Source organism: Thamnophis elegans, chromosome 12, assembly GCF_009769535.1.
Source record: "Thamnophis elegans isolate rThaEle1 chromosome 12, rThaEle1.pri, whole genome shotgun sequence".
Taxonomy (NCBI): Eukaryota; Metazoa; Chordata; class Lepidosauria; order Squamata; family Colubridae; genus Thamnophis; species Thamnophis elegans.
In genome coordinates, this window is record NC_045552.1 from 43,077,368 (window position 1) to 43,098,523 (window position 21,156).

The window sequence follows — 21,156 nt, forward strand, 5'->3', positions numbered from 1 at the left end:
TCTTTAATTTCAATTACCAGAGAAGGACAACAGGAGACTTTATTTCAGCCATTTGTCTGAAGTGATATAGAGTCTCCTGTTTGAACAGGGGGTTGGTCTAGAAGACCTCCAAGGCCCCTTCCAACTCTTTGTTATTCTAGGTTCCATTTTCTATTAGGAACATTCTCAGTAGTTCTAGGACTGACATTCCTGTAACGCTGGCAATCCAACTAGTCTGGGATTTAATGAGGACATCTGTGGTTTGCAAAAGCCAAATTACATGTTCGCATTCATTCTTAGGTAAATAACTCATGGAATTTTGTAATTTCATCGCCAGTCAGTCAAAGAACGAGTGGTAGGAACCCAGACAAAGCATCTAAGCATACAACCCACACACTAGCTGCCAGTTTCTTATTTGCACAAACAACTACAGTGAGCAATTTATTAATACCTCTAGACCCTTTTAATAAAGACTGGATGACTTGGTTTCACCCGAGAGTCAATGTAGTGCAGTGGTTAGAGTATTGGATTTGGACTGAGAAGGCATCCACATTGAAAGCAATGCTCTAATGCTTAGAAACCACCTTCATGGGAATCTTGGCATATGCCAAAGGAGGGGAGGAGGAAGAGTAAGTGTAAGGAGTCTCCCAAGCGTTGGCTTGATGTACCTTGCCAATTCTTCATTCATTAATTGATAATTCGGCTATCGTATGCCTGAGGGCATATGCTGACAATGAACTCAAAGCCAAAAGTTCAAAGCTTTGAATGGCATGGTATGCTAGTGCCAGTCTGGTATGGTGGTTAAGGCACCAGGCAAGAATCCAGGAGACCATGAGTTCTACCGTGTTTTCCCAAAAATAAGACAGGGTCTTATTTTCTTTTGGCCCACGAAATAAGTGCTTGGCCCTATTTTCATGGAGGTCTTATTATTTTTGAGGTGCAGGAGGCGGCGAGCGTGGTCACCTCATGGCTGCTGCTGTGCTGCAATATTTTCAGGGAGGGCTTATTTTTGGGGGAGGGTTATTTTAGCACATGTGCTCAAAAGCCCAATTGGGCTTATTATCCAGGGTGGTCTTATTTTCAGGGAAACAAGGGTAGCTGGGTGACCTTGGGCCAATCATTCTCTCTCAGCCCTAGAAAAGAGACAAAAGACTTCCAAAATCTTCTACGAAAAATATAGGGACTTGCCCAGGCAGTCGCCAGGAGTCAATAAACTAACCACAAGGCACACACCCACAACACACACAGCCACAAATCTAACTCTCAGCCAAATAAAACTGACCTGATCTAGCCCAGCTTGCAGAAAAGACTGTCCTCAATCTGTTGGGTACTGAGATGGTTCAAAGTTTGTTGTGGGATTCATGTCTACATTTCATCCCTGCCAGCTAGTACGACACCAATAATAGATGGAGAGAACATTCTTTAAGCAGCATCTCACCATTCTCCAAACACAGGAATGTACATTATAAGATTGCCTAAAGCTTACTTTGGAATGTGAAAGCAACACTTGTAGTAGTCGATAGTTGCTCATTTATGAACAGAGCCCAAAAAGAATCAGTATCAAAACACAATCACTCCTTTACTATTTCATGCCCACTTTCTGATAATCTCATTTTATCAGATTCTCAACATTTTTTCTCACATTACAAGGGAGACCACACAGAAGCGCTTCAGGCAAAATGATTTACATATTCCAAATGTCAAAAAAGGTCAGGCAAATAACTATCTTTTGACAGGAACCTAGTTATAACTTAACTTTTGGGAGGCAGAGATGGGAAGGCCCCATACTTTCCATAACAGCAATCTGCTCATAACTGAAGGCATGTTTTTTTTATTATTATTAAATCATTAGAAATAATTTTAAATATTTCCCGGGAGACCTTATATGGCCTCTCTTTTGTGTATAATACTTGGCTTCTATACGGAAAATGCCATTGGTTTGCAAATAATCATTAAAAATGTTTCTTAAGTTTTGCTTCAAAAGCAAATGTAGTCAAAAAGATAATTAATATGCCTTAAAATTTTGCCTTTGGTGGAGGAATAAACCACCAAAGGTTGTTAAAACTTTTTAATTCCTGCAAACACAAATGCACGCTCTCTCTCTCTAGAAGAAATTTCAATATATATTTCTCCCTCAATATTTATTACTGTATCTTGACTCCTCAAAATCAAAGTAAGAATACCAAACCTGATATACATACGATTGTGATCAGAAGTATTTTGTGGTATTTTTACATCATTGGATAAAATCACAGCTCTAAATTATTTATTTGTATCCCACCTTTATTATTCTTACAAATAAGCGGCAAACATACCTAATCTTCTTTCCTTCTCCAATTTCCCAAAACAGTAACCATGCAAGGTGGATTGGGCTGAGCGGGAATGACTGGCCAAAAGTCACCCAACCAAATGTTATGCCTAAGGCGCGACTAGAACTTACAGGCTCCTGGTGATTGGCCCAATGTTACCGAGACAACTTTCACGCCTAAGGCGGGACTAGAACTCATAGTCTCCTGGTGATTGGCCCAAAATCCTCGAGCCAGCTTTCATATCGAAGGCGAGACTAGAACTCTCACAACTCTTCTAGTTTCTAGTCTGGTGCCTTTTCCATTAGACCACAATTTTATTGTGAGTTTAACACTCCTCTGTTCCCTTCAGTTTTCCACTGTCATAACTTGGGACCAATCCATTTTTCACTATAAAACCATGGATGTTTCTTCTGTGCTTGTCAGTTATAAAAAGCAAGGCATACGGTGCTTAGCGATATTGTACGGTCATAGTCCAGGAGAAAGAATTATGCCAGGGTTTTTATAGAGCAATTGTGGGAAAGGTTTGCACAAACTTTTACCTAGAAGAAGGGAGGAAAGTGAAAAGTTATTGTGAAGGGAAGTATGATCTGTTTACTCAGATCTATGGTTCTGTATATGATCTAGACATGTACAGCACACAGGCTAAGGAACTTGAACACAAACTAACAACTAATCAAGATCAAAATACTATAACTTCAGAGATTCAATCACAGTATTGCATAGGCATCAATTCATATTAGATCAATAGGAAGTCCTTAGGCCAGAGGCTATGAGTCAAAATCAGGAAAGGTAGAAACCTCTTTCTCCTCCCTCCATCTATCTACCTATCCACCTACCTCCCCTGTTTCCCCGAAAATAAGACCTCCCTGGATAATAAACCCAATCAGGCTTTTGAGCGAATGCACTAAAATAAGCCCTCTGTCAGGGTTCCAAATAACATCCAAAATTAAATCAGAGTCCAAGGCAAAGTATTGCTCAAAGTTCCAATTTATTAAGTGAGTCATGTTGGCACATCTGGGAACCCTGACATTAACCCAAATCTACCCTAAAATACTTTGCCTTGGACTCTGATTTAATTTTGGATGTTATTTGGAAAACTGACACCCTCCCCGAAAATATTGCAACACAGCAGCGGCCATGAGGTGACCACGCTCGTCGCCTCCTGCACCTCAAAAATAGTAAGACCTCCCCAAAAATAAGGCCAAGCACTTATTTCGGGAGGAGTCAAAAGAAAGTAAGACCATGTCTTATTTTCGGGGGAACACGCTACACTGGTTGAGATTACCTGCAACCACTGAAGAGGGCAGATAAATATGAGAGCAGAGGAAGAGATGAAAACAGTTAATAGAGATTAAGTATTCCCAAAGCATGGGTTAGTGTCTTTCCTGCAGCTTCACAGCACAAGCCAGCATCCTAAACATCTCAATATTCATTTCCTTATTTCGCACTGCTATTACTAAAAGATGTAAATCCATTATGAAGTAACATGGACAACACTTTTTGAAAAGTCTCAAATAGAGAGGGGAACTGAGCTCAGATCATGATGGGAAGAGTGGAAGAGTTGAATGGTAGAAGGTATTCTAGATATGCAGAGGAATCAAGGCTGAGTATCTGCAGTTATGAAGAATTCTAATTTCTCAAGGGACTGGAGGCTAAAACATATGAAGAACGGTTGCAGGAACTGGGTATGTCTAGTTTAATGAAAAGAAGGACTAGGGGAGACATGATAGCAGTGTTCCAATATCTCAGGGGCTGCCACAAAGAAGAGGGAGTCAAGCTATTCTCCAAAGCACCTGAGGGTAGAACAAGAAGCAATGGGTGGAAACTAATGAAGCAGAGAAGCACCTTAGAACTAAGGAGAAATTTCCTGACAATTAGAACAATTAAATCAGTGGAACAACTTGCCTCCAGAAGTTGTGAATGCCCCAACACTGGAAGTTTTTAAGAAGAGGTTGGATAACCATTTGTCTGAAGTGGTGTAGGGTTTCCTGCCCAAGCAGGGGATTGCACTAGAAGACCTCCAAGATCCCTTCCAACTCTGCTATTCTATTCTATTCTATTCTATTCCATTCCATTCTATTCAGATGGCCTAGAAGAAGTATCTTCTTAAGAATCTTGTAGCATAAGCAAAATAAGCCAGTTCAGTTAAAGTTGTTGAATCCCAACTGGGCTTCACAGCCATTATAATCCACTACACATACAAATAATGAAACTCTTTGTCCCTTAACATAGAATACTAGCATCCAGAGATCAAAAATCTTTTCTGTTCTTTGCCTATAATCAGAGGGAGGCATTTTTTAAAACTTGAGTGAAACCAAACAGCGGAAAACCTCTCCTCTTCTTCTACTGTAATCCTCATCAGCAGAGCTTTTAGATACCTCCAAACCAATGATGGCAAACCTTTTTGGCACTTGCGGAAATGTCATACGCGCATGTGTGCTCTCATCGGGGCCGCGCTCTGAAAAAGCCAAACTTCCGGGTTCTAGTGCACATGACAATCAACTGGCCAGCACACATGGGCAGGCCGGCTTTCGGCACTGCCCCGTACGCAAAGGGCAGATGACCGTCACATGCGCATGCGTGCCAGAAACCCGGAAGGCAAACAGGCAAGGCCACATGTGTCAGGCAACATTGCTTCGCGTGCCACTTTTGAGCATGCGTGCCATCGGTTCGCCATCACGGTTCCAAACTCTGGATTCTAAATCAGTGTTTCCTCCCTGCATTGTATGGCAATCAATCTTATTTACAGGTAAAAGTTGTAGGGTACCTTAAAAATCAAATACACTCCTAGAATAAACCCTACAGTATGGCTCAAACAGCCTGATACTCCTGTATACTGAGCATGTTTTTAATTCTATTTATTTCTATTCTGCCTTTTTTTTTTTGGCAAATAATTCAAGATGGCAAACACATCCAACTTAACTTTCTTCTCCTATTTTCCCCGAGAATGATATTCCTGTCAGGTGAGTTGGGCTGAGTGTGTGTGATTGCTCCAAGGTCAGCCAGACAGTGAGATGTATATGGTGAGACTAGAACTCCTGGTGACTGGCCCAAAGTCACTGAGCTGGCTTTTATGCCTGAGACAGAACTAGAACTCACATTTTCCTAGTGACTGGCTCAAAGTCACCCAGCGACCTTTCATGCCTAAAGTGGAACTAGAACTCAACAGTATTCTCGTGATTGGTCCAAAGTCACCCATCTGGCTTTCATGCTTAAGGTGGGGCTAGAACTCCCGGTCTCCCACTTTCTAGCCAGGTGCCTTAACCACTAAGACCAAACTGGCTCAACACTCAATAAACAACTATGAAATCCACAGCACTCCAAACTGTAATCAAGTTTAAAATTCAATTTAAAAAAATACTTACTCAGAAGGATACATTAACTAAATTAGAAAAATACTTATGTTACATATTATTAAAGTGAAACTTAATATTTAATTAGAAGAGAATATGAAAATGTTTTTTTTCCCCCTGCCATTCCTGCTCCCATGCATCTAGTATGTAGTGACTGCCTATCATCGTGCCGGAAGAGATTAAATTGCATTTGCCATTTAGTGATCTAAGCAGTGTTGGAAGAGATCTCGTTGGAGCTCTTCACAATTCCCTTATGTCTTAGCTGAAAATAATTGTGTCATCTGCCAATTTTGTCATTTAATTGGAAACGTCTTGACTAAACTCATTTATTAACAAGTTGAACATGGGCCTAAACCAGATCCTTGGGGGACACTACTTTGCACTTCCCTCCAATGTGAGAAACTGCCCATTTATTCTGTTCTGTGTTTTCCACAGTCGTCAGTCGCAAGTAAGCAGATCCATACGCATTGACCACTTTCTTGTGTTAGACCTATAATACCAAAATCTCCCCAGAATGCTTGTCTTCCCTTAGGAACAGATAGATGAGGTTCCATGGAGCTTGGGAAGGGAAGACAGACAGATGCATGGGAGCAGTCCTGGATCTCTTACAATTCAAGGCTAATTCCCTGCTTGAGGCCTCCACCCTGCCTGGCTGAACCATAGTTCAACTACCGTATTTTTTGGAGTATAAGACGCAGCAAGGTTTTGAAGAGGAAATTTTTTTGAAATGTTTTTGCACTCTGCAAACCTCCCCAAAATGGCCCATTTTTCATGAAAACAGGCCTGTATTATTTTTTTTTTAAAAAAGGGCATGAATAGCCCTTAGGAGGCTTGTAGAGTACTCCGGGGGGGGGGGGGGAACGAGCAAAAAATGGCTTGTTTTTTGCGAAAATGGGTCTGGTTTTTTTGGTTAAAAAAAGGGCATGGATACCCTTTAGGAAGCTTATAGAGTGCTGCTGGGGGCTGGGGGGCAAAAAAACAGGCGGTTTGTTGCTCATTTCTGCCCTCTCCAGGCCCCAGGAGCTCTCTGAAAGCCTTCTAAAAGCTATGCACAGCCATTTTGGTGAAGGGGGAGGCGTTTCGGAAGGCAAAAAAATGCTGTATTCAGTGTATAAGATGCACTCAAATTTTTAGCCTCTTTTTAGAGGGAAAAAGGTGTGTCTTATACGCCAAAAAATACGATAGTTTATTCAAGAGTCTTTCACAAGGACATTTGTCAAAAATCCTTTTGAATGCAAGTATAGGACCACCTCCATTCATGCAACTGCTGACACTTGCAATGCACCTGCAGTGGCCAGCATGACTAAATGCTGAAGGCGCACGGAACGCTGTTACCCTCCCACCAAAGGTGGTTCCTATTTTTCTACTTGCATTTTTATGTGCTTTCGAACTGCTAGGTTGGCGGAAGCTGGGACACGTAACAGGAGCTCACTCCATTATGCGGTGCTAGGGATTCGAACCGCCAAACTGCCGACCTTTCTGATCAACAAGCTCAGTGTCTTAGCCACTGAGCCACCTTTTCAGTGCTTCTTAATTTTATGTTTAGATTTTCTTCCCAAACTCATCCTCCATCCTACTCTGTTAGTCAACACATTCTCTTTGTGTCCGCTATCTTTCTCTATCTTGTACACATTCTTTCCATGTCCACTACCCTCCTCCACTCCCATCCAAAAGTATTGAAAGGCAGGGGTGGTGGTGTTCTTGCTTTCATTTTATGTGTTCATGAAATGTACGCACGAACCTTTTTTTTTAGCATTACAAAAGCTAAAGTAATGTTGGGGAAACTGAGGAGGAATGCTTCCTTGAGGCCATCCTACATTGTTCAGATTGTGTGCCTAGATGTCCTTCAGGCATCAAGTTCATTTCTGACATTATAGGCAGATGATCGTGGTGATAAGTTGCATACTTCTTCAACGGAACGATCGCTGTGAGTCAGATGACAGTTTTGATCGCTCAGATATTATAAGTCTATCTGAATGAGCACATTAATCCAGCTTCATTACAGACATTTATTCCAAGGTAATAGTGTAATTGGGACTAACACAGGCTGCCATACCATGTATTCCTCGAGCAGCATATTTATTAAGAATCTGAGTCCTATGAGCCACAATTTCCCAACTCTGGGAGATTCAAGGAAGCACGGAAAGCCTATAACACTGTGATGGTGAACCAATGGCATGCGTGCCATAGGTGGCATACAGAGTCATATCTGCCAGCCCTCCCCAGAAGTTCAGAAATGGATTGTTCCATTTTCGCCCTCCCCAAGATCCAGAGGCTTTCTTGATGCTTGGGGAAGACGAAAACTACACACACGCACAGACTGGGGGGGGGGGGGTTCATGCACGCATGCAGGCGGGGTAGTGTGTGGTGTGCACGCATGCATGGGGGTTGCGCACACATGCGCAGGTGGGTGGGGTGCATTGCATTGTGGGTGTTGGGCATGACATACAATTTGGGCACGCGTTTACAAAAAGGTTTCCCATCACTGCTGTAACACAAGATATTAAAACGAAGAGGATTTTGTGTACGCATGGTTAATAGCATTCAAACATATAACAAGCCAATCAATCACCCCAATACAGCTGGTCTTCTAGTAATAAAACATAGCTGCATAAAGTGTAAAGAAAATCTCACTAACAATGGGAACAAAGAGGCTACGTTCTTAATTTGATTCAATTATTCCTTTTAAGAGGAAAATTATCTAGCATCAAACTCTAGTACTAAATTTTTTCAATTTCACTTTCAGGTAAAAATTTGGCAAAGCCTTATTATCTTTGGAATGGATCGATTAATCTAATACACCATAAAATAGGATTAATTATGCTATCCTTAAATAGTAAACAAATTACATCCTACATCAGATTTACGCAAAGCACTGATACTCTAGTGTTCAGGGGAGCGTGAGGTCACCTATGCCATCCCACTTCTCTTTTCTTCCTAGAACTTTTTCCAGAAGGGTCCACTTTTTTTTTTAATCAACCAAGTATTGATCCATTGGTTGTGACAGGAATTAACCGACTTGCTTGTCTGACATCATGGGGCGACAGAGAGAATGACTGGCCCAAAGTCACCTAGCCAGTTTTCATACCTAAGCCAGGATTTGAACTCTAACCCTGTAGCACAGAACTTTCTTCAACCTATAAACATTCATGATAGTCAGTTATCAGTAAATTACCACCCTTTGCGTAACCCCCAATTAAAAGGAGCTTCAAGTGAGACCTAATCCAGGAAATGCCATTTGCAGGATCATTATATGCAGTTTGTCAATGATCCAAAGAGCTGCAGTTATTAGTCCCAAAAGTGGCTTTCATTCATTGGAAAAATCTATAGGAAGATTTGCCGAGAATAGTTTTGTACAGTACATGTAGTCCTCGACTTACGGCCACAATTGAGCCCAAAATTTCCACTGCTAAGCGAGAACATTTCTCAAGTGAGTTTTGCCCCATTGTACGACTTTTCAGGCCGCAGTTGTTAAGTGAGTCTATGTAGTTGTTAAGTTAGCAACGTAGCTGTTAAGTGAATCTGGCTTCCCCCATTTGATTTTCCTTGTCGGAAGGTCGCAGGACCCTCTGACTGTCATAAATATAAGTCAATTGCCAAACATCTGAAGTTTCATCAGGGGACCATGGGGAGGTCGTAAGTGTGAAAAACGGTCATGTGTCACTTTTTTCAGTTGCCATTGACTTCAAGAGGTCACTAAATGAACTGCTGTAAGTCGAGGACTGAGGAGTCACCATGCAGCATTACATTCTCTGGTCATTCCATGGCTGCTGATGGAGGGGAGAGAGGAAGATGCATAGTCCTTACCATTCCTAATTAATTCTGCAGATCAATACACGTGTCCCCTATAAGGTTTTTCAGTTTCCATGCCAAAGTAAATGTTTGTTCAGAGACAGGCCCAAACCTGGGAGATCATGTGGGTGCAACATTTGTGCAAATTTGTGAATCCGGGAAGCTCCAATGCTGCTGGGTTTTGTTTGTTTTTCCAAGTGACCGAGTTCCTGGATCACCAGGAAATATCGACCAGAAAACTTAGGTTAATATAAAAGAGAGAGAAGGAGAGAGAGAGAGAATATATTATATCTCCACCGCAATGAGTCCTACTAGAAGGAGAGATAGAGTTCAATCTGTTTTTTTTATTCAGGAATCCAAAACTTCTGCTCTGCAAAAGAGATAAGAGCTGACAAATCCACTATCTCAACCTTCCCAAATAAAAATATAACTTTAGTGCCATACAAGAATGCAGATGAAAGGGAAAACAAGATATATAAAGGCCTGTTTCAACAGCAAGCTTGCACAAAATCAAAACAATATTAAATTTAAAAAAAATCACAAACAATTTGGGGGAAAGAACTACAGTGATATTTCAAATGGCAAGAAAGAAAGTGATCTTATTTTATTTTGTGATCAACTTAACCAGAGTGAATAACTATCCTTAACACTATTTTAGTATAAGGCAATATTATTTTCCCAAATTTTCAAAAAAAAACTACTATATTTTTCTACTTCTATTTAATTCTAACCAGTTGTTATACTTCTCAAAATAGCCCCGCAGAAGAGTAAAATCAAAATATTGTGTACTAATTCACTCATTTTCTTTTTCTGTTCTTATTTTTAAAGTATTTGACGACAAGTGAGTGAACTTGGGCCATACAACTGCATAAGCTACTTCGGAGTTTTGCAAAGCTTCGGATATTGCCCTGGGCTCCACAGAAGAAACATGAAAAAATAAAGTAAAATCAAAATGCTTACAGCACGGTTCCTAAACAACAAAAAGCTAAATAAATTATTTCACTTATTATTATAACCCTCATATAAGTCAGATCCTGGTGATAGGTATGTTACCAACATGGTTGGAAAAGGAGGACCATAAAATACACCTCATTTCAAAGCGATTTATCCCCAAGATATAATTTCTCAGCTGAAAACTGATTAGGCCAGAATCACAAATCTTTCCAGGCTGACAAATTTGACATTTAAAAAAAAAAAGTCACCTATACCATTGCATAATGGCTGCTGTAGCAAGTGCAGCTGGTCTTAAAAACACCTATATCACACAATCGTTTTTAAGAACCAAACTACAGCACTATCTCAAAGACTTGTCCATTCTGTCATCCTTTTAAGTTTCAAACTACAGATTTGCTGTCCCTTATCCAGGACAATGTATTTAAACAGCATAAACGCATGAAAATCAAACGCAGGTTTCCCCCGTCGAAAATAGATACCCTTTTCCTTTAATTAATCTAAAAAGCAAACCCCATTTTTTTTTAAACCAACAGATAAAAGAAATTATGAAATAGATTCCATTTATACATTTATACATTGATGACTAAAAAAGCTGAAAAGGAGAACAAACAGGAAATGTACAATGAAGTATAAAATACACCTGCCAGTATTTGCGTCACTGGCCGCCAGTTGGCAAGATTATAATAACACACACTATTTGCCATATGTTGAGGAAAGGTTCTTGCAAAGGGGGGGGGAGGAGGGAGGGAGGGAGGGAAGGTGGTCTTCTTAATCCCAAAACAGAGGTTTCCTTACCCTCTCCCCCCCTCCCCTCCACGCTGCCAGCCTGTGATCGCAGCTGCAAAAGACATGACTGAAACCTTGCTTGGCACCTTCTAATATCTTCGCAATTAAGAAGGACCATGGACATCGGTTCCAAATCCCCCCCCCCGCCACCACTCTCTCTCTTTCCCTAAAGGAAGGGATCCAGAAGGCATTCCAGGCGGTTTGGAGAGCAGCCGCTGATTTAACGGCACCTACCTTTGGCTCAGGAGAAACGCTGTGGGAGGCGCGAAGTATCTACTAAGCTGCTAGGCACTCAGTCAAAAGGCCGGGGGAAGGCGACGTGGCATTCAGATAGACAGCATTGAAGGGGAAAGGGGGTGGAGAAGAGCGGAGGGGAAAGCATTCCCCCCCTTCCTCCACCCCCTTTCCCCTCTTTTCAAAATAATTAGCCGCAGCAGCAGCAGATCATCAACAGAAAAAGATAGCCACCTAGAGTCCAAACCTTTAAAAGGGAGTATCAGCCGGGACCCATCACCTCTGCTCTGCTGGGAAGGGGTGGTGGTGGCTGACATTCCTAGGAATCTTTCTCTCTCCCCGCCCCTCCCCAAAGGGAACTTCTTGCCACATAAAAGAAACCCACATCCATAAAGCAGGTGGAAGCAAAACTGGAGCATATACATTTACATACACACACATTATATATATGTATGTATGTATGTATGTATGTATGTATGTACGTACGTACATGTACATGTACACACACACACACACACACACACACACACACACACACACACACACACACACACACATATATATATATATATATATATATATATATATATATATATATATATATATAATTATAACATTTCCGTCTGTTTAAGTGCCTTTCCACAGGCACCTTGAAGTTTCTTATACCTTTGGCCTCACATTTCCAGATGTTTCCAGCATAAAAAATCACAATCCTGGGGCCACAGATATTAGGGGTTCCCTCCACCAAACTCTACTAAACTTTGCAACCCAGCTTTTGAACCCACATCTCCTTTGGGTGCATCCTGGCACACCACAACCGCCCCCCCCCATCACCCTCTTTTGCCTAAAGCCCTCTCCACTACCTCTCCCCCTTCCTTGCGGGTCCAATTCTCTTCACCTGGCTTCCAACCCAGCTTTCTTGCCTGACCCTAAGCTGTGGTTATCTCTCCCCATTTCCCCCCCTCCATTTCCCCAAGTTTGGGAGTCACACCCCCCCCACACACACACAAAACCCCTTCCCCAAACTCCAACCTCCATTCCTCCAAAAGCAATTTCTCCCCAAATCCATTTTCCACCAGCAAGGATTAACAGCCAGCCCACCACCAATAACAACCTCCTCCACTCCCATCAACTCCTCCCCTTCCTCATCTTTCCAAGCCTCTCTTCCCTTCTGACCCCCCCCCCACCTCCTCCACCCACCCACCCCAAAAATAGGGGAGCATAACCAGCGGCTGGTTGGAAGAAAAGATGCTGGCTCTGGAAATAGAGTAAAAGGAAAAAAGAAAGAAAAAGATCAGCTGGAGGAAGGAGGCGGGTTTTTGTGTTTTTTTTTTCCTGGAATAATAAGTCAAGATGGGAATGCAAGGCTGGTTGGCAGGCAGGCAGAAAGTGGAGAAGGAGGCCCTGGAAAATTTAAGGAAATGGATTTAAAAAAAAAACTTGGTCAAGGGGAGGGGGAAATTTGCAAGGGGGTGTGGAAGAAACAGGAAGGAAACCAGAAAGATAGGTAGGTAGATGATAGAGAGATAGATGATAAATGGTTGGTTGGTTGGTTGGTTGGTTGGTTGGTTGGTTGGTAGGTAGGTAGGTAGGTAGGTAGGTAGATGATAGAGATAGATAGATAGATAGATAGATAGATAGATAGATAGATAGATAGATAGATAGATAGATAGATAGATAGATAGATAGATATGGATGGAGATAGATAATATAGGTATAAAGATTATAGATATAGATATAGATAGACAGATAGATAGAGATACAGATACAGATATAAGAAAAGAAAAGCTGGGGCTGCAAAGCGCTGGGTTTGCAACGGGGGAGAAGGGAGATCAGGACTTTTTTTTGCAAAATCCTGGAATTATTCTGGAATTCGGGTGGGGGGTATAGAAATCAGGGGTGGGGTGGAAAGGGGTTCAGCGGGGGGGGGGCTGTTGCTGGGGGGGAAGGAGGGAATCGGCATGGGGAGGGGGAAATAGTGGAGTCAGCCTCTTCATCCCCCCTTCCTCGCTCCGGTATTTCCGGGGGGGGGGATCCCTCTCCCCTCCCTCGGTGCACCCCCCCCCCTTTTATCCCTCCCGTCCTTCTCCTCCTCCTCCTCCTCCCGCCCGGCCAGTGCCCCGCCCTGGCAGCCCGGAGAGGAGCCTCTCCCGTCCGGAAGGGGAGCCCTCGGCAACTCACCGCGCGGGGGGACCGGAGGAGGAAGGCGGCGAGCGCCGGGAGGGCAGGACGCTCCAGCCGCCGCCTCAGGCTCGGCGCCACGAAGCCTCGCCGCGGCAGGAGAGAAAGTCGGACGGCTCCGCCATGATGGAATGCAGGCTGCGGCGCATGCGCGGTTACCGCAGACGGGAGGGCGGGGGGAGGAGAGAGGGGGCGCGCGGCCGGGCGCGCCAACCACAATGCGGTCTCGCTCGCCTCTTGCTCTCGCTCACTCTCTCGCTTTCTCATCTATCCTGGTCCCGGCGCTGCGCTGCGCAAAGACCTTGCGTGCTAAGGAGAAAGGAAAGCCGTCGAAATAAGCTCGGGAGGCAGACATTGCTTTTTATTTATTTTTCCTCCCCTGCGACTTGAAGAGGGATGGGGGCTTCTGGGTCCTGCAGAGCTCTTCGTCAACACCGAGTAAGGGCAAAATGCCATCTGCAAAAAAAGAGTGACACCTTCTAGGCACAAACCAACGTGCCTACCGTCCCTGTCCTAATGTCCCTTTTTATTCGTATCCTTTTCATGTATTCAAAACCATGTTTATACTTTTATATGTTGTTATATATATATTATTTTGGAAATAACTGAAGCTGGAAGAAACAAGACTCATTATTTTGTCATTCATATATATATATATATATATATATATATATATATATATATATATATATATATATATATATATATATATATATATATATATATATATATATGACAAAATAATGAGTCTTGTTTCTTCCAGCTTCAGTTATTTCCAAAATCATCATCATCACCATCATCCGTGAAGGTGAAAAAGATCAGCCACTGTAGCACACTTGATTGGATCCAGATTAAAGTGGTTTATTCTTGACATAAATTTCAGTTCATTGCTTATCGTAGCTATTATTTTCACTGTTATTTTTCTGGCAAAGTATGTACCTTTTCTGGAACAATTAGTCATCTGTTTAATGACTGATTTATTTTACAACGGTGATGATTCACTTAACATCTGTAGCAAAACATTGAGACACTTGGCAACTGACTCATATTTATGACGGCTGCAGTGTCCTGGGGTTATGTGATCTTCTGTTGCGATCTTCTAACAAGCAAATTGAGGGGCTGCCACAGAGAGGAGCAGATCAAGCTATTTTCCAAGGCACTTGAAGGCCAGACAAGGAATAATGGATGGAAACTGAACAAGGAGAGATTCAACCTAGAAAAAAGGAGGAACTTTCTGACAGTGAGAACAATCAACCAGTGGAACAGAAGTTGCCTTCAGAAGTTGTGGGAGCTTCATCCCTGGAGGCTTTCAAGAAGAGACTGGTCTGCCATCTATCAGAAATGTTGTAGGGTCTCCTGCTTGGGTGATGGGTTGGACTAGATGACCTATAAGACCCCTTCCAACACTGTTAATCTGTAAGGGAAGGAAGAAGAAATGTATGACCGACTGAGAGTTGAGACTGGAAGTCGGGTGGCTGATAAATTTAATAAATTATTATGATTGGTTGCACAGCCAGCCAGATGTTCCGGCTGTATTTGACATTTTTTGCCTGCTTGTCAAGTCCTTCCCAAGGACCTAGGATAGGCAAGTGTAGATATTTGGTGGTGTTTAAAGGTATTGTCATAGAATGTAAGCTGTTCCCAAGTAAAGCTGCCTTTTGCAATTGACGGATGAGGATTTCGTCAATGCCAGTGGCGTTCATGTGGATACGCCATTGTTTTGGGATTGCCCATTATTATTTTTACTACTTTTGCTTTCTTTTGCCAGTGGCATTCTACTTCAATTTGCAGATGAAGTCGGGACTAGAACTCTCTGACTCCTGGTGATTAGCCCAAAGTCACCCAGCTGGCTTTTATTGCTAAAGTAGAACTAGAATATACTAAGTCCTGGTGATTGGCCCAAAATTACCCAACCTGCTTTCATTGCTAAGGTAGAATTAGAACTCACCAACTCCTGGTGATTGGCCCGAAGTCATCTAGTCTGCTTTCCTGATTAAATCAGGAGTAAAATTCATAAGATAAGATAAGATAAGATACTTTATTTGTATGCCGCCCTTTTCCCTGGGGGGACTCAGGGCGGCTCACAGTTCAGGGGGAGGGGAGGACAAACCAAGTTACATATAAGACAATACATCATTAAAAGCACAACATTCATACTATTCGGGCAGGGTTAAGGTCTTTAGCCCCAGGCCTGTCGGGACAGCCAGGTTTTAAGGGCTATGCGGAAGGTCTGGAGGGTGGTGAGGGTACGAATCTCCACGGGGAGTTCGTTCCAGAGGGTCGGAGCAGCCACAGAGAAGGCTCTCCTCCGCGTGGTTGCCAGTCGACATTGACTGGCTGATGGAACTCGGAGGAGGCCTAATCTGTGGGATCTAATTGGTCGAGTGGAGGTGATTGGCAGTAGGCGGTCTCTCAAGTACCCAGATCATGGATTGCTGGTGATAGATTGACCCAAGTCACTCAGTTGGCTTTCATCCCTAAGGTGGGACTAGAACTCCCAGTCTCCTGGTAATTGGCCCAAGTCACCCAGTTGGCTTTCATCCCTAAGGTGGGACTGTCCTTTCTGTGTCCCCCAAATGTTTTTGGTAGCAACCGGATGTTTATGTAGAAGAGAAAAGCATAACTAAAGAAGCACAGTCTTAATGAATAAGCATGTATTAAGTTTCAAGCTGCTTTGTTAAATTCCCTGATTGGATTCAGATTTTATTGTTAGGAAGAAGACACCTGACTTTTCAACATTGGAAAAATATACCCTTGAGCATGGACAAAGAGATAAGAATCCGTCCTACCAGTCTGGAATGCAAAATATGCCAAACTCCTTTAGGTTCCAGTGCTGTGTGAAAAGATTTAGTGAAGATGTTACAATTTATTATAATTCAACTATAGCATGCAATTCAATAAACATAGCTTCCAGGCAGAGTTGACATTTGGATAGCATTTGCAAGCATTGATCTGACACGCAGATGTAATTCTTCCTGGGATTTTTTGGGGTCTCTGAAATGCAGCAGCAAATCTTCTGCCAGAGTCCCAAGTACCACAACGCCAAAAGTTTATTCAGCTCTCTTTGGTGCCCAAAGCAATACATTCCTTGTAACACCCTCTCCTAAACCTTAGAACCGTATCAAATGAAACAATTCACAAAGGGTTTATCCAAAATCTGTATCGCAAGTGGTGGGATTCAGCCAGTTCACACCTATTTGGGAGAACCAGTTGTTAACTTTCTAAGCAGTTCGGAGAACCGGTTGTTGGAAGAAATCTCCTTTTGTTTTTTTCTGCTTTACAGGGCTAATCCTGTAAGGAAGGCAGGAAGGAAACATTCTGGTGTTGTTTCTAGCCTGATCTTTATTGCCCTGCTTACAGAAACTGGCTCTCTGGTTAACCCTCATTACATTGTAACAGCTAAGCCGAAGCGCCCATCGACCTGAGTGATGTTGAGTTGGCCACGCCCACCCAGTCACATGACCACTGAGCCACGCCTATCCAGCGGGTCATTAGGGCAGAGAACTGGTTGTTAAATTATTTGAATCCCACCACTGCACCAGAGGTGTTGTATTTAGTGAGATGGCTTGCCTTAAGCCATCTACTGAGTATAGAGACGAAATGACACATGAACTGCTTTGGTTTTGGATTCCTAATGCTGTCTTTGGAGCCATTACAACGGGTAAAAGGTTGAGGTAGAAGAGGGGCTCTCCAAACTTTGCAACTTTTAAGATTTGTGGACTTCAATTCCCAGAATTAGAGCGAACCAGTACTGGTGCTGGTAGAAACCCCACCCAGGGGTGAAATCCAGCAGGTTCTGACAGGTTCTGGAGAAGCGGTAGAGGAAATTATGAGTAGTTTGGAGGACCGTCAAATACCACCTCTCGCTGGTCCCAGAGTGGGGAGGGAATGGAGATTTTGCAGTATCCTTCCCCTGCCACGCCCACCAAGCCACACCCACAGAACCAATAGTAAAAAAAAATGAATTTCACCACTGAACCCACCCTGCAACAGATGATGGCAAGTGAAGTGGGTGTATCTATTGCTCTTTATTTCGGCCCCAGGACTAATGGGAAATTGCCCTGCCAAAAATTAACCCCATTTGTACAAGCGTTTGGGGAGATAACATAGGCAGGAGAGTCCCACAAAGTCCACAGATACCAGCTGCCCACATTCAATCCAGATGTTTCTCTTCCTCTCCCCATTTCTCATCACAGCAACCCTGTGAGGTTGATTAGGCTAAGAAGCCAATGTCTTTGGCTTATATAGATAACCCTCAATTTTTCATTTAGTGACCGTTCAATGTTACAACACGTGACCGTAGGACACTACAACCATTGTAAATATGAGTCGGTGGCCAAGCATCTGAAATTTGATCACACGATTCAGGGGAATGCTGCAACAGCAGGGGGGAAAGTGACTTATGACCATTTTTCATACTTAACACCGTTGCAGCATTCCCGTGAATCATGTGATCAAAATTCAGATGCTTGGCCACTGACTCATGTTTATGACCGTTGTAGAGTCCTATGGTCATGTGTTCCGCTTGTGCGACCTTCTAACAAGCAAAGTCAATGGGGGAGCCAGATTCTCTTAACAATTGTGTTACTAACTTAACAACTGCAGTGATTCCCTTAACAACTGTGGCAAGAAAGGTCGTAAAATGGGGCAGAAAACCCGCTTAACAAATGTCTCACCTATAACAGAAATTTTGGGCCCAATTGTGGTCGTAAATTGAGTAGTACCTGTATTTCTTACTATATTTCTTCCCCCTCTCTCTTCCTCCCTCCCTCCCTTCCCTCCTCTGTCTCTCTCTCTCTTGCTCACTCTCTCTCTTTCAGGAAATGATAGAATGACTATGCAGGAATTTTTAAATAGGCAGCCGGAAGCACCGTTAATAAAATAGATTAACATACAGGATGCATTTGTTGACCAGGAAAAAGAAAAACTGGGTAATCATTTCACCTTGGAGAGCATTCCGGAAATCAAACAGGCTCTGTGATCATAAACAAACGTTTTCTTTTATTCTTACATAATTGGGTTCCTTTTGGCGAGTTTTGATAAAGAAAAAATACAATCTGGAAAAAAAAGAGAGTGACACCTTCTATGCACAAACTGCCCTGAATATCTTCTGGGGAAGATGGAAAATATTTCTTTGCATTGTGTTCTCACATTATGATAAACCATGATTTTCCTAACATGGCCATTATTGAATAAGCCACAGTCAACTGGCTTCTTTTCTCATGCGAACCCATCACGGTATGACTTCCTTACTTCTTCCACCTTCAGTTATTTCCAAAATTTTCATCATCATCATCACCATCCATGAAGGCGAAAAAGATCAGCCACTGTAGCACACCTGATTGGATCCAGCTTAAAGTGGTTGATTCTTGACATGAATTTCAGTTTGTTGCCTATCATAGCTATTATTTTCACTGTTATTTTTCTAGCAAAGGACGTACCTTTTGTGGAACAATTAGCCATCCATTTAACGACTGTGTGGTTCACAATGGCAGTGATTTGCTTAACATCTGTAGCAAAACATTCAGATGCTTGGCAACTGACTCATGTTTACGACAGCTGCAATGTCCCGGGTCATGTGATGTCCTGTTGCAACCTTCTCACAAGAAAACTTAGGGGCTGCCACAGAGAGGAGGGCATCAAGCTATTTTCAAAAGCACCCGAAGGCCAAACAAGGAATAATGGATGGAAACTGAACAAGGAGAGATTCAACCTAGAAATAAGGATAATTTTTTTGACACTGAGAACGATCAACCAATGGATCAGAAGTTGTGGGAACTTCATCACTGGAAACTTTCAAGAAGAGACTGGACTGCCATCTGTCAGAAAGGTGTAGGATCTCCTGTTTGGGTGGGGGTTTCAGTTTCAGTTTCCATCCATTATTCCTTGTTTGGCCTTTGGGTGCCTTGGAAAATAGCTTGACCCCCTCCTCTCTGTGGCAGCCCCTCAAATATTGGAACACTGCTCTCCTGGTCCTTCTCTTCACTAGATTAGCCATGCCCAGTTCCTGCAACCGTTCTTCATATGTTGGTCCATGAAACTTTTTAGATTAGATTAACAGAGTTGGAAGGGACCTTGTAGGTCAACTAGTCTAACCCCCTGCTTAAGGAAGAGACTCTATACATTTTTCTGACAAATGGCAGTCCAGCCTCTTCTTGAGAGCCTCCAAGTGATGAAGCTCTCACAACCTCTGAAGGCAACTTCTGTTTCATGGGCTGATTATTCTCACTGTCAGAAAGTTCCTCCTTATTTCCAGGTTGAATCTCTCCTTGATCCATTTCCATCCATTGCTCCTTGTCTGGCCTTTGGGTGCCTTGGAATGCTGCAATGGTGATAACTGTGAAAAATGGGTCCTAAGCAGAGGTGGGTTCCTACCAGTTCGCACCTATTCAGTAGAACCGGTTCGTCAAATCCACCGAAGAGGTTCCACCAGTGGACCCGGAAAGCAGGCCACACCTACAGAAGAGGTTCCAAAATTTTTTGAAACCCACCACTTCCACACACACACACACACACACACACACACATACACAGAGAGAGAGAGAGGGAGGGAGGGAGGGAGGGAGGGAGGAAGGAAGGAAGGAAGGAAGAAAGAAAGAAAGAAAGAAAGAAAGAAAGAGAAAAAGAGTGAGAGAGAGATGAAAGAAAAAAAGAAAAAAGGGACAGAGAGACAAAAGGAAGGAAAGAGAGAGAGAAAGAGAGAGGAAGAAAGAAAACACATGGCCGGCAAGCCACTCCCACCAGGTCACATGGCCGGCAAGCCACTCCCACAAAGGAGGCCACACCCACAGAGTAGGTTGCAAAACATTTTGAAACCCACCACTGGTCCTAAGTCATTTTTTTCAGTGCATTGTAACTTTGAACAGTCAGTAAATGAGCTGTTGCAAATCGAGGACTAGGCCTGTATGTTACTAAGCCACCCTCATTGTTATCTCCTTTCCTCCTTTTTAGCCCAAGTCCCTCTTTCCAGTGGCAAAGAGTTGTTTGCCAAAGGTTGACCACCTTGAGTCTGCTGCTGCTGCTGCGGTTATCTGTCAGCTTCCAAGAATCTCACGCACAATGTGCTCCTTTGTCAATCTTACATAATCTGCCATTACTGAATGCGATCTGCATGTGAGGAAGACACAATAAAGTTTTCAAGGAAATGTTAGAGAAGTGGGAAGGCTAAGCAGCATGTAAATGACATTCATTCATAAATTGATGTCCATTATAAACCAAGACAGGGCAACAGCTGGGATGCTGGAAAATTGCAAGCAATATCTCCATGGCTGCCCTTCCTCTATATTGGCACGATGTTAAAGCTTTTAAACATCTATGTCACCAGTGATGCTTGCAATAGGTATGCAGTGCAAAGCGTTTTATTTTAGACTCTGGACCAGTGGTGAAATTCAACTACCGGTTCTGTGGGTGTGGCTTAGTGGGCTTGGATACTGCAAAATCTCCATTCCCTCTGCACTCCAGGGGAAGGATACTGCAAAATCTCCATTCCCACCCCACTCCAGGGGAAGAATACTGCAAAATCTCCATTCCCACCCCACTCCAGGGGAAGGATACTGAAAAATCTCCAT

General features: G+C 42.9%; 2 protein-coding genes across 3 annotated transcripts in view; both read right to left on the reverse strand.

Moving 5' to 3' along the window:
- Nucleotides 1-13,749, reverse strand: part of FNDC3A (fibronectin type III domain containing 3A) — a 72,304-nt gene extending 58,555 nt beyond the window's left edge. Inside the window, exon 1 of one of the 2 annotated variants that reach the window (XM_032227309.1) lies at nucleotides 13,589-13,749. The gene's annotated coding sequence lies outside the window, so the exon portion shown is untranslated. Of the gene's footprint in view, nucleotides 1-11,407; nucleotides 11,516-13,588 lie in introns of those variants that run through there. The other variant, XM_032227310.1, reaches the window with a different exon arrangement.
- Nucleotides 13,750-15,950: 2,201 nt separating this feature from the next.
- The window catches only part of CYSLTR1 (cysteinyl leukotriene receptor 1), a 42,737-nt gene continuing 37,531 nt past the window's right edge, over nucleotides 15,951-21,156 (reverse strand). Inside the window, exon 4 of the transcript XR_004256238.1 lies at nucleotides 15,951-16,421. The gene's annotated coding sequence lies outside the window, so the exon portion shown is untranslated. The remainder of the gene's footprint in view (nucleotides 16,422-21,156) is intronic.